General features: G+C 48.7%; 1 pseudogene; it reads right to left on the reverse strand.

Moving 5' to 3' along the window:
• Positions 1-936: 936 nt before the first annotated feature.
• LOC146855189 (large ribosomal subunit protein eL13 pseudogene) lies at positions 937-1,601 on the reverse strand (annotated as a pseudogene).
• Between the last annotated feature and the right edge of the window lie 10,976 nt (positions 1,602-12,577).

Raw genomic sequence — 12,577 nt, forward strand, 5'->3', positions numbered from 1 at the left:
TCAGCGGAGTACAGCAAGTGGCGGAGTGCAGTGCGAACTGCTGGTCTTCCTGCCGCTCGGGAAGGAATTCTACCCGAGCGTCAGCTCGCGCTCACAAACTTACCATTCGCGATCATGAGCAGGGAAAAAACTCTGCCACACTACGCGAGCTACGCAAACTCCGCGAACGGAGCAGAGTGCACCGCTCAGGCCTAATCTGGACCTGCTAAATCTAGGAGATACCATTGGAACAGAGTTTTCAAATGTGGTGAACCTTTACCGTGCATGGCCTCATATACCACACTCAGAACCTTCAAGGAGATGCGCTTCCTGATAGGGAGCCAGTGCACGAATTCCCTCCCGGCTGACTGATGCTTCGGAAATGTTAAGGATCAGCCTTGCCGCTGCGTTCTGTACCACCCCGAGCTTGTAAAGGAATGCCGCATTGATGTTAAGGTACAAAGCGTTGCAATAGTCCAGCATAGAGGTGACTAGTGCAATGATGGTAGACCGATGCAGGGTCAGATAACCAGCATCTGGTAGTCAAAATGGGGGCATAAAGAGGGGGGACACTGCAAACAGGTATTGGCTTCTCACATTAATTCTATTCCCTTTTATCCCTTTCTTCTACATTTGTGTGCACCATTCCTTTACTGGTCACAGTCATCAGAGCTCTCTGATTGTTTGAGGTTGGTCTCATAACTATGGCAAAGTTCCAGTGTAGGTACAGGTGGTGTACTTTGACCTCTACAAGGTCTCTCGGGTCGCATTTCAAAAACATTATGAAGGCCTGGCCAGCCCACTAGCCTGCCAGTCCAATGGAAGCTATAGACTCCACTACCCTGGTGCAAGGTCGACTTCCATATCATGAATTCCCCACTTTCCTGGCAGGGATCTTATTATCTTTTTTTTTTGTGATTGTTTTTTTTTTACTGAGAGTTCTCATATGAACTGTTTTTATTTATTTTTCTCCACATCCTGATCTGCAGCTTCCTTGGCTCTCTTAGCTCTGATTCCAAATCGACGGGCATTTACCCGGGCCATACGCAGACTTGCAAAAGCTTTCAAGTTCTTCTCGTCCTCCGAGATCACCCGTGCCTTCTCTTTCTTGTATACATTTCTAATGGGCATGACTGGTCCAGTCAACTGGGTGGCCAATTTGAGTTCTTCAGCTGAGCTGTCTCCCTTCTTTGGAACCGAACCTTCCTTGGGAAGATGATCAGTTTGGAGAGGTACTCCTTCAGTCTTTGCACGTTGCACTGGAGGGATTCGGCACTTCGGTTACGTCGACGGGGGTCCACGGATATACCGATGGTGTGGGCCACCTTCTTATTGATACCAGCCAACTTTAGCTCTTCCAAGCTGAAGCCCCTGCCAGCGTGGACTTTGGTGTGATATCTGATAGTGGGACATCTCACGATAGGTCAAATAGGCCCAGATATGGGACGGGGTGCAATCAGCCGAGCCTTTGCCTGACGGGCCTTCCACCTCTGTATTTTCCTGGCAGATTGGTTGAACCAGGTTCCGACTCGTCGCTGCCAGTCCTTGTGGAAATGAGGTTTCAATATTCCATTTCGACTGGGCGCCATGGCTGCTTATTTTCCTGGTTAAGGAAAATGGCAGCAAGGCGTTAAGGAAAATGGCAGAAAGGTAATAATGGATCTTATTATCATCTCTGCATTCATCAGTTGCACAGAAGGCTGATAGGGTTCATGAGCAGGAACTATGACATTTGGGCCCAATTTCAGGTGTATGTTTCAAAAGCAAACCCCAGATAAACAAGAGCACAAATGCCCCTAAAGCATTGGGAGTTTTCTACCACTGCATGGAAGTCATTTGCATTGTTTTCTATTTGGGATTTACAGACTTTGTCTGACTGTCTTCAACTGGATAATCTTTAGCAGAAGGGCACACTGTTCATATGGGTGGCTTTTAAGAATAGAACAGCCTACTAGTCAAAGGTTCCCAATGGTGGAACCAGCTGCAGATCCATCACCAGAAATCTGTTGTTTCATTCACCGACAAATCATGAAGGCAAACTGGAAGTTTGGCATTGTGGGTACTCCACTAACTTACATAGGAGATCCCATTTTATTGAACCCTTAATGAGGCCCTCAGTGTTATATATGAGTGTTGGCCCTGTTGGCCATTCAGATTTAAAAAATTATGTGTTTGTCTGAAATTGACAACAGTAGGAGCAGGCATAACTTCCAGATCTTCCAATGTATTGTTCAGGTTCTCAGATTTACATCTGATTACCAGGATATGCAGATGCAAGTTTTCTTTCCCAAACATCCGATAATTCTTGAGAGTATTACAGTTATTGAGCCAACTGAGTACTACAATTATTAAGCCAATTCACAGCATTTTCTGCATGTGGGAATTAATTTTAAAATCATGACTTTCATGGCCAATTCAATTGTGCAGTCACAAAGAAAACAATATTAAAGTTTATTTACGAGAAAAGGGCACATACATTTTTTGTGTCAACCAGCAGCGTTGGAGAAATATTTCCAGTTTCTTAGGAAAAACTAAGCAAATAAGTAGACATAAGAAAAATTGGAAACTCTACAAACTACTGATTGGTCAGAAATCGGGATCTATGTGACACTGCACTTGCTGATGAAACCATTACAACCACTATATTGGATGTTCAAACATATTCTGCTGTGGGTAATAATATAATGTTACAAGCAGTTTAAGGGTCATTTAGACCCCCACAAGACATCTGCCAAGGCAGTAAGGTTGGCGGAGCCCTTAATTTTGCCTCCCCTTTGCCAGATATCTCAGCATATTTTTATTTTTTATTTTTCCTGCCCTGTGCCAGATATACCAGCATAATTTTTATTTTTTTATTTTTATTGAACAGTTGTGACAGCACAGTGAAAGGCCACAAGGCCACATAACAAGGAAATGCAGTGGTAAAAGGACAAATGACCATCTTTTACAGTTAAAACACATTCTCTGTACATCGTGGTTGAGATCAATGTCCACTTCAGTGTTACACAGTTCATCTGTTGGGGATACACATATTTCACCGCATGATACATTCCATTTAGCCCATTTGTGATCCCATTTCTTGGGACAGCCCCTGTGTTTGAAAACATCCTTTTCTGCGATCATCACAGTGTCCATGTCCATACTTGACCTATATTCCTCTTAGCAAGGACAAACCCAGTGATGCCCACGTGCGCTTAGTCTGGGTCAGGTCGGTGGCCTCCCATACATTCAGTAAACAAAGGCAAGGGGAGTAATTGATGCTTTTCCCGCTTTCCCTTGGGAGTGTGGAGGTGATTCTCTTCCAGTATGGCTGGAGGTTTGGGCAGTCCCAGAGTGCGTGGAAAAACCACGAACCTCCTGAAGCACCCAGAATCCGGCCTACACCCCATTTTTACCAGTGTATGTGCAGATAGGTAAGTTCTATGTAGGATTATGACCTGGACTAACCATAGCCTCATTGGGATCGCAACTTCCTTGGGGGAGGAGAGGGTTGCCAACCAATCCTCGTCCGCTAAATATCCGAGGTCTCATTCCCACAGCTGCTAGAGGCATATCAATGGATCTGGTCTATTGTTTATTAATTTGCGATATATGAATGATATTGCTTTACGTGACATGGGATCTGTTAACAATGTATCCTCCAGTGGGGAGGCCTCGGGTAGAGCCTCACCGCTCGCCACAACTGTGGTTATTGCTTGATGAATTTGTAAATAGCAAAATGTCTCTGACCCTGCCAGTTAATATTCCGCTGGTAGGTCTCTAAATGGGACCATCTCATTCCGCTTCCACAGGCCCTCGACTGAAGAGATACCAATTAGATCCCATTTATTGAAGCCCGTGCATCTGCTCAATGTGCCGAGTTGCTCAGACTCCCACAAGGGAGTGATCAGTATTATTTTTTTGTGCCACCCCAGCGTCTTTGTCGCGTGGTGCCAAAGTGCAACTGTTTGGGTCATAGGGCCAGTGAGGGGTTGGCGTTTGGGGTTGGAATAAAGTGCACACTGATACCCCCCAGATTCATTATCCATTTGACCATGCTGTATGCCGGTTCAGACGGTGAGGCAAAGACCCACTGATTGATCACTGCGAGCTGTGATGCCCAGTAATATTGTTTGAGATCGGGCAATGCCATCCCTCCATCATACCATCCCCTGGTCAGTTTATGGGTCACGATGCGTGGGTTTTTCCAATCCATAGAAGAGTTCTGACTTCACTTTCTACACTGATGAAGTAGGTGTCTGGGACTTTATAAGGGATGTTTTGCTGTACGCATAAAATTCAAGGCAACACCAGCATTTTAAACAGCGCTGCCCTGTCCAAGAGAGTGAGGGGCAAAGACTGCCAGTGGAGCACATAGTTGTGGAGCCTATTCAGCGGGGCCTTGAGGTTAATGTCGTAGAATTGGGTGGGATGCTGAGTCACATATATACCAAGGTCGCGAAATCCCTCAGTAGTGACTGTAATGTGGGTGTCTTTGGGCATCCGCAGCAAAGGACCTTGAAGCATATATAGTACTGATTTTCTCCAGTTGATAGTATACCCAGAGTGGGTGCTAGAAATGGCGAAGATCTGCAGGATCTTATGGATCGAGGTCGCTGGAGCAGCAGCATACAAAAGGACATAGTCAGCATAGAGGGAGATTCTATCCTCGTGCTGATCTGTCCACTTGAGCCCCCAGATCATGGGGTCACCCCTAACCCAGGTTAACAAAATCTCTAATATCAGGGCAAACATGAGGGGTGACACGGGGCACCCCTGCCTAGTCCCCCTCTCTTGATGGAATTGTCGGTAAGTGTGTTGGTTGACAACTACTTGGGCCGTTGGTTCTGTGTATAGTAGCCTAACCCCCTTTATAAAATTCGGGCCAAACCCCATACCCTTGAGTAGGGCAAATAGGTAAGGCCACTTGATGGTGTTGAATGCCGTTTTTGCATCTAATGACAGCAGTGCTGTGTCCTCTTGAATGGTGTGAATTCTCCCCATCACCCCATGTAGTCTTCGAAGGTTGAGGGCCGTGTTGCACCAGGCATAAAGCCTGAATGGTCTAGGTGCACTAACTTGCAGATGACAGGGATCAAACAGTTGGCCAATACCTTGGCAAGAATTTCTGCTTCGGCAGTTAACAGGGAGATTGGGCGATAGGAGTCACATCTCGTCGTAGGTTTACCTTGCTTATGGATGATGACCACTGAGGCCAGCATCAGGTGTTTCGGTAGGGACCCAATTTCATAGCTCTCCAGATACATGGATCGGAGGGCGGGTGTTATCTTGGAAGTCACTAGTCTAAATAGTTCTATTGGGAGCCCGTGAGGACCCATGGCTTTCCACGACTTAATCCCTTGTATGGCAATCACTAATTCCTCCTCTGTGGGATCCCTCTCCAGGGATTCACAATCATCCGGGGTCAGAGTAATAACCGGAATAGTGGCCAGAAGGTCCCTGGAATCAGTTAAGGTAGCGCAAGTGGTGGAGGAATATATGGAGGCAATTTGCTGTTGGTCGCTCAACAATTCTCCCGCCTCGCTTGCAATTAGGGGTACCCATCTCTGGGGTTTCCCGCTTCTCTAACCATGTGAGCAATTTCCCAGTAACCCAACTCATGTATTTTATGCAGGATAGCTCTCTGTTTTGATCTAGCTGTCTCTGTTGCAAGCTATCGGTAGTCTTGTCTTTTTACACTAAGACTGTGTGCGATTTGTTTGTCATCTGTGGTCGCCACCTTGTCCTCCAGCCCCCGAATCTCTCGTTCCAGAGTCTCCAATCGTGCCCTCAATTCATTCTTACGTCACGCCATTAGTGAAAGTGCCTGACCCTTGATAACTGCGCCAAAGGCCCCCCAGAGAATCTGGTGGGATTCGACTATATTTGTGTTCTCACTAAAGTAGTGGTCTACCCCTTTGAGAATTGCACTCCTTACATGTGGGATCTTCAGAATCCATGGGTTTATGGACAGGGTGATACGGCTATTCTCCCGAGACAGAGCCAGTTGAACCAGGACAGGAGAATGATCAGAAATACCACGTGCCAGGGATCTAGCCTCATTAAAATTAGAGAGGTCATCGGCATGAGTCAGCAAATGGTCAATTGTGGATTGACTACCATGGGCGCCAGAATGGAAAGTAAAGTTACGCCCCATGGAATTAAAATGGTGCCAGAGATCCACAAGGCCAAAAGCTAAGATAAAGTCCATCAGTGGTGAGGTGGCATGTGGATCTTGGTGAGGAGGACGCCGGTCAATCCGCCCACCCACCCTCCGCATCCTTCGAAAGACCTTCAAATGGATCCCTCCGGAGTCAAGAAAGATAGTCACCCACACACTCATCACCAGCAGACCGGACTATGGAAACGCTCTCTACACCGGCATCAACAAGTCCCTTACTCTGCAAACTCCAGACAATACAGAACACCGCGGACAGACTAGTCCTCGGCATCCCCCGACACGAACACATCAGCCAACACCTACGGAGACCCCACTGGCTCCCCGTGGAGAAGAGAGTCTCCTTCAAGATCCTCACTCATACCTACAAATGCCTACAACAACGGACCCAAATACCTCAATGACAGAATAAACTTCCATGTACCCAGAAGAAACCTCCGATCTGCTAACCTCGCACTAGCTGAAACCCCGTGCATCCGCAGAACCAGAGCAGGCAGAAGATCATTCTCTCACATTGCAGCCAAGACCTGGAACGAGCTACCAACAGACATCAGACGTGCCCCATCCCTAGACACCTACAAGAAGGCTCTCAAGACTTGGCTCTTCGGCTGAACAGATCTGCGTAGCCCCCCATCAGTGTCTTGATACCTCACAGGTGAGTAGTGCGCTTACAATTCCCTGATTGATTGATTGATTGATTGAAGTTAAAATTGCCTCCCAGCACCAGGATACCGACTGTAATGTAAGCAGGAGTTTACCCAGATCAGCCAGTGTGGCTTTCTTCAGCGCCGGAGGGATATAAATCAAAAGTACATTTAGGGGTTTCCTCTCCCATGTCCCAGCTATCGCCTAAAATCTACCCTGGTTGTCAACCCAAGTGTTATGTATTATGTATGGGCATTGTTTCTGAAGGAGAATGCTGGTCCCTCTTGAACCGGACATAAAGCCATCCTGAGCCATGAATCTGTAGCCCCAACGATCTAGTGCCTTGCACGTGTTACCAATGAGATGTGTCTCCTGCAACAGGGTGATATCGGAGGCTTGCCTCTTAAGATACTGGAGCACTACCCCTATCTTTAATTTGTCTCCCAGCCCATTTACATTCCATTTGATAAGATGGAGCGTTCTCTTCGCGTTACGATCTGACATGGAGTATGGAGGTGATTGGGGATGCTGCACACCCAGGCCACGAGTGTGCATACTAGATGTGGATACAGAGCTACCTCTGGTTTTGATTGCTTTTGCGTTAATTACGTCCTCTTCCCCACCGCTATCACAACCTAACAACAACAAAAACTAGGTTTGCAGACTGCAGACTGCAGAGTGCCTATCGCCTACCCTCAGAATAGTAGACCACGTGATCCAACCCCACTCCCTAGGGCACATATTGGTACTTCTTTGTTTTTCTTCCTGAATAATCTTTTTATGTTAGACTACTACAACAAAATGCTATAAAGAACAAGTAGAGAACAATACCCCACATTAGGTTGCAGTTATGTCCTCGGAGCTGCTAGCAAGGGTCCCAAACGACCTCAGTGTCCGGTTGCAGAAATTCGATGTCAGGTTGACTTGTGTTGGCATAGGCGATGAAGGTTTTGTCTCGATGCTTGTAGGCCGTCATCACACTCAATTCAGTCTGTTTGCCACCGTTCTGATGCACCCCTCGTCTTCGCGTCGCCCTCTGGGGGGAATCCTGCTTGACAGTACGCCAGCCGTTAAGCCAAGCCTAGGCATCTTCAGGACTGGTGAAAAACCACAGTCCCCTTTGGGCTCCACACACAGTTTTGCGTTTTGCCAGGAACAACATGGCATATTTGATTTCTTGGTCCCCTAGGGCGTGTTTCAACTCCAGGAAGCTGCAGCGCTGCCTCTGTACCCGCTGCGTAAAGTCTGGGAAAAAGGTTATTTTGCGTTTTCCACAGTGATCGGTGGGGCCGCCCTCACTGTATGGAGTATTATGTCTCTGTCTCGGAAATTGTACACTCTTGCCAGGCTGGGTCTAGGCAGTGCACCGGGTTTAGACCTTCCGCCCAGCACTCTGTGTGCTCTTTCAATAGAGAAATATCTGGACAGTCCCTTGGGCTGAAGATGTTGCAGCACCAGGTCTTCCACGAATAGGTCTGCCGCTTGCCCCTCCGCTCGCTCTAGCACCCCTAGGATACAGATATTATTACGTCGCATCCTACTTTCGTAGTCATTGGGCTGACGTTCAAGCATGTCTTGGCCAACTTGGAGTTCCGCAACTTGGCGTTTGAGGAGGACGGCGTCGGTTATTAACTCCTTAGTTGTGGATTCCACCTCCTTGACACGATTGTTCATGTTCCGCACATCAGCCCTGATCAAGAAGACTTTGGAGGCGACGGTGTCAATCCTATTTTCTAGGGATGTGCGCATGGTCGTTATTGCCGCTAAGATGTCTTGCAGTGTGGGCTCTAGTTCTTCCCCTGTGGACTCTGGGTTATCTTGTGCATCCTCCTGGCCTTTCTACCATGCAAATTTGTCCACCTCCTGCTGCACGCCATGGTGTGCTCAGCGCGTAAAATGTTGCCAACGTAGGGATTGGGGCAACTTTGGCTACTCTCTGCCACCTGCTCGAGGGCCAGTGCCCTGCCTGACTTTTCGGGTTTCACCACGCTGGCCTACACCAGAGGGGAGCACTCTCCAGATTTTAACATTTCAGAGAGGGGGGGAAACTATCCTGTTGCTGGTGCCTCCTGCCACCACTATGCTTGTCACTCACCGGCAGTCTAGAGTTATATTAGGGGTCTTGCCACACCTTGATGTTTGCTGTTTATTTTGAAAGGCACCACCCAAGTGGGAATCCTACTCCAGCCGCACCAACGTCTGGTGGGGCTCCCTCAGGGCACGTTGTACCCCTAGTGTCCGTGGGGGCCAGGGGATCACTAGAGCAAGTTCAAGTTTAGACAGGAGAGCGCTGCCCCCCCCTGCGAGTGGCCTTAATGCCTACCCCACTTGTGGCCTCAACTCCGGAAATCCACCGGGAGATTGCTGATGCTTTCCGTGTCTCACACCGCGTGGGACAGGGTCCGAGGGGAGCACAAGCAGCATTAACTCCCCAGGGAGCTTCCAGACAATGTACACACCTTCACAGCACCCCAGTGTGTACTGGTATCTTCAGGCGCCACGCACCCACTGTAGAGTGCGGATCCCACTGCGGTTGCCGGCCCTGCTGCGTAGTGTCGGGGAAACCTTCAAAGTGCATTGATTTCTGGGGGTCACTGGGGGCCAGGTACTCACCAGGGCAGGTATGGATGATTACTTAGGCGCGCCACCTCCCTGGCAGATGATAGCTCGGATGCCGTGTCGCAGCAACGGCGTCTTCACTTTCGGGTGATCAGTGGCCCGTGAGGCGAGCCCTGCAACTCCTGCTACGGAGGCCCGGGTCTGGATTATACACCTCTGGCAATCACTCAATCTGGACGGCGCTCTGTCCATGAGTTCCTCATGTTTTAGGGGTTAAATGATTGCCTTTGTAGCAGATTTAACTCTGGGCATGTTATCTTTAAAGCGGATTCTCGGGAGTGGTGCGTTGGAGCTAAGCTACCAGGCGGCCATTTCCTTCGGCAGTTGGCCACACCCCCCTATGCCAGCATATTTTGAGATGGCTCTAATACCAGCTGAACAGGAGTTATTTTGTCACACTCATCATTCTTTTTTGTTTTTCAAAACCTCCAAAGTGGGTAAAACCAAAAGCAATGGCCCTAACATGAACGGAGGTGTCTGCCTGCTCTTGGTGGCTATTGTTTCTGTACCCTGCCTAGGACTACCATGTCTTGCATGATGGATCTGCACTGGGAAACGTGTTGGGAGTACCCAAATAGAGCCGACATCGCAATGTATGAAAGGCCGCGACCCTGTGGTGAACAGGTCGCTACCTTTCATTGACTGCCAGTGGATCTGGTGGAGAATCCCCAGGAAGTCAATCAGAGCTTACCCCACCTCTAAACCATATGGGAGAACCAGAGTGTAGGAAAGTAGGATCTACTTCTTATGGTTACCCCCACTTTTTGCTTGATGGTACACTGTTCTTGACTAGTCAGACTGGGATCCTGCTAATCAGGACCCCAGTCTATCTGCTTTCTCCCTAAAAGGTATTGACATGTACTTACGTACACTCCAGATTAGATACTGGGTCTCTAGTATATGGTACACAGGTACCCAGGGCATAGGTACCACAGAGGACTCCCATGGGCTGAAGCATGTATTATGCCACCCATGAGAGGCCATGTAAAATGGAACTACAGGTCTGCCATTGCAGCCTGTGTAAGCTGGTGCATGCACCACTTACGCTAGATATAGGTTTACTATATCTATAGGTCACTAAACTTAAAACTTATAAGAAACCCCTATAGCAGGCCTTAACAATCTTGAAGGCAGGGTGCTGGGTTTAACATGAGTGGTTGACCCTGCATGAGCAGTGCCCCTCTGCAGCCTTTGGAGACCATTCTCCCGGGTTTTCTGTGACACAGCCAGACATATAGGTAGAGGTGCATTATATCCTCGCGGTAAATGCTATCTCGAAGACGGCTGAAACAAAACATGTTGTGTTTGGTATCAAACACCTTGGAATCATACCTACACACTGCTAACCGTTGTGGGAGGTATGATTCCACCCTTCTGAAGTGAGCTTCGTGGGTCCCTGGTCTTCCCTGTACCAGCCTTCTTGACCCGCACAGCACAAAATGGTTGCTGCCGACCAGAGATACATTTCACAGACAGGATTTATTGTATTGGAGCTGGGTGGGTGCACTTCCCAAGTGCCTGAAAGTCTGCACAAGGGGCACATTTGGTGTCCCTGTGCATAGTCTAGCTCAAACCAGTTCTGGGATCAGTTGGCTCCTGCTCTGGTGCAAAAGTGGACAAAGGACATGAGTATAACCACTCCCCTGTCCTGACCCTCCTCTGGGAGGGTCCCCTGAATCTGTCCAACCCTCTACTGTAGGTACAAAAGGGCTTACCTGGCTGTAAGTCCCTAGATTTGATGTGGTCAAGATTCTGAAACAGAAACCACTGACCTTTGACCGTCTGGACACTCTGGACTTCACTGGACTTCGACTGGGCCTTACTTCGTCTCCCTCTCCGTCCAAAGCATTGCCTGTGCCTGTGCACCATACAGGCTCGTGCAGGACCTGTGGAGTATCAAGGACAACTGAAGTATCTCCCTTGGGGTAAAGGAGTCACTCCCCTGCATTCGCAGGCACCGTAACACAACTGACAGGTCTGCTGATCCTGAGCTCCTGAGGACTCTGACGGCTCCAGCAACACAGGAGGTAGATTCCTATGTTTGAAAAGTTGAGCTGCCCTCTTACCAAGTTAGAGGTCAGTATCCCTCGTGGGGACCGCATAACCTGAGCCCCTGTGCACCATGTACATTTGCAAGTGCATATGCTTTTTGGTGTTCCCCAACTTTGTGCATTGGGTTATCGATAGCCCCAACCTCTGCGCACATTTTGTACCAAGGACTTTGGCCCCCTTGCACTCTGTGCCCTGCAAGCTGCTGTTTTGTGAATCTGCTAGAGGTCCCCTTGTGACTCCTGTGCCTTTTTCCTGTGGGTCCATTTGAGGGACAATCATGATTTTCTTGGGCTCCCCTGTTTGCTCCAGGCCTGCCCTAACTCCCATTGCTGTGGTGAGTACCGTAACCTTCTTTGACCTTCTTTGTGGGTTGCCGTTGCCAAGGCTTGTTGGTGCTCCTGCCAGACACCGACCCCTCAGCACTCAACATCCTTCATGGGACAGCTCGTATCCGGCTTCTGGTTGTCCTCAACATCTCCTGGTCCCTGCAGCTGTAGAGTTAAGGTCTCCTTCACACCTGAAGCACCCGACATCAGTGGGCATTCGTCTACCGAGCGCCTGGACACTCCTGAGTGACCCAGACTCTGTCCCCTCTGCTTTCAGGTTCCTTTCATCAAGAACCCACCTGCCATTTCACCATACACTTTTCTTTTTTCCAGCAGTGGCATTCCTTTGAAGACTTCCATTGAGAACGACAGCGGTTTCCGATGCCACTTCAGCCCAATGCACCCGGCTTCTCTGGGATGGGTAACTCTGGTACTTCAGTATCCACGGGTGGGGTGGCTCTCCAAACTTCTATGTTCTAAAGGGCTTCCTCGCTGTCCACTGAGAAGGGTCCTTGAACTTTAAAATTGCAACTGCGACTCACCCATTGAATTGTACGTAGCACAGGTACGTGTTCTCACACTGTACCCATCCTCTGTGGGGTCCCTACTTATTCTCCTTGGGTGGTTCCTTGGGGTCCCAGCGACTCTCTATTCTCTGGACTGTGTCTTGACTCGAGTCGTGGTCTTAAACCACGATTTTAGTATATGGTTTGGTCTCCCCGGGAGCCTGCTGTGTATTAGTGCTACTTACGAATGTTTCTGTGCTTAAATATTGTGTGCTTTGTGTTTATCTGCGTGC

This window comes from Triturus cristatus, chromosome 4_1 (assembly GCF_964204655.1).
Source record: "Triturus cristatus chromosome 4_1, aTriCri1.1, whole genome shotgun sequence".
Taxonomy (NCBI): Eukaryota; Metazoa; Chordata; class Amphibia; order Caudata; family Salamandridae; genus Triturus; species Triturus cristatus.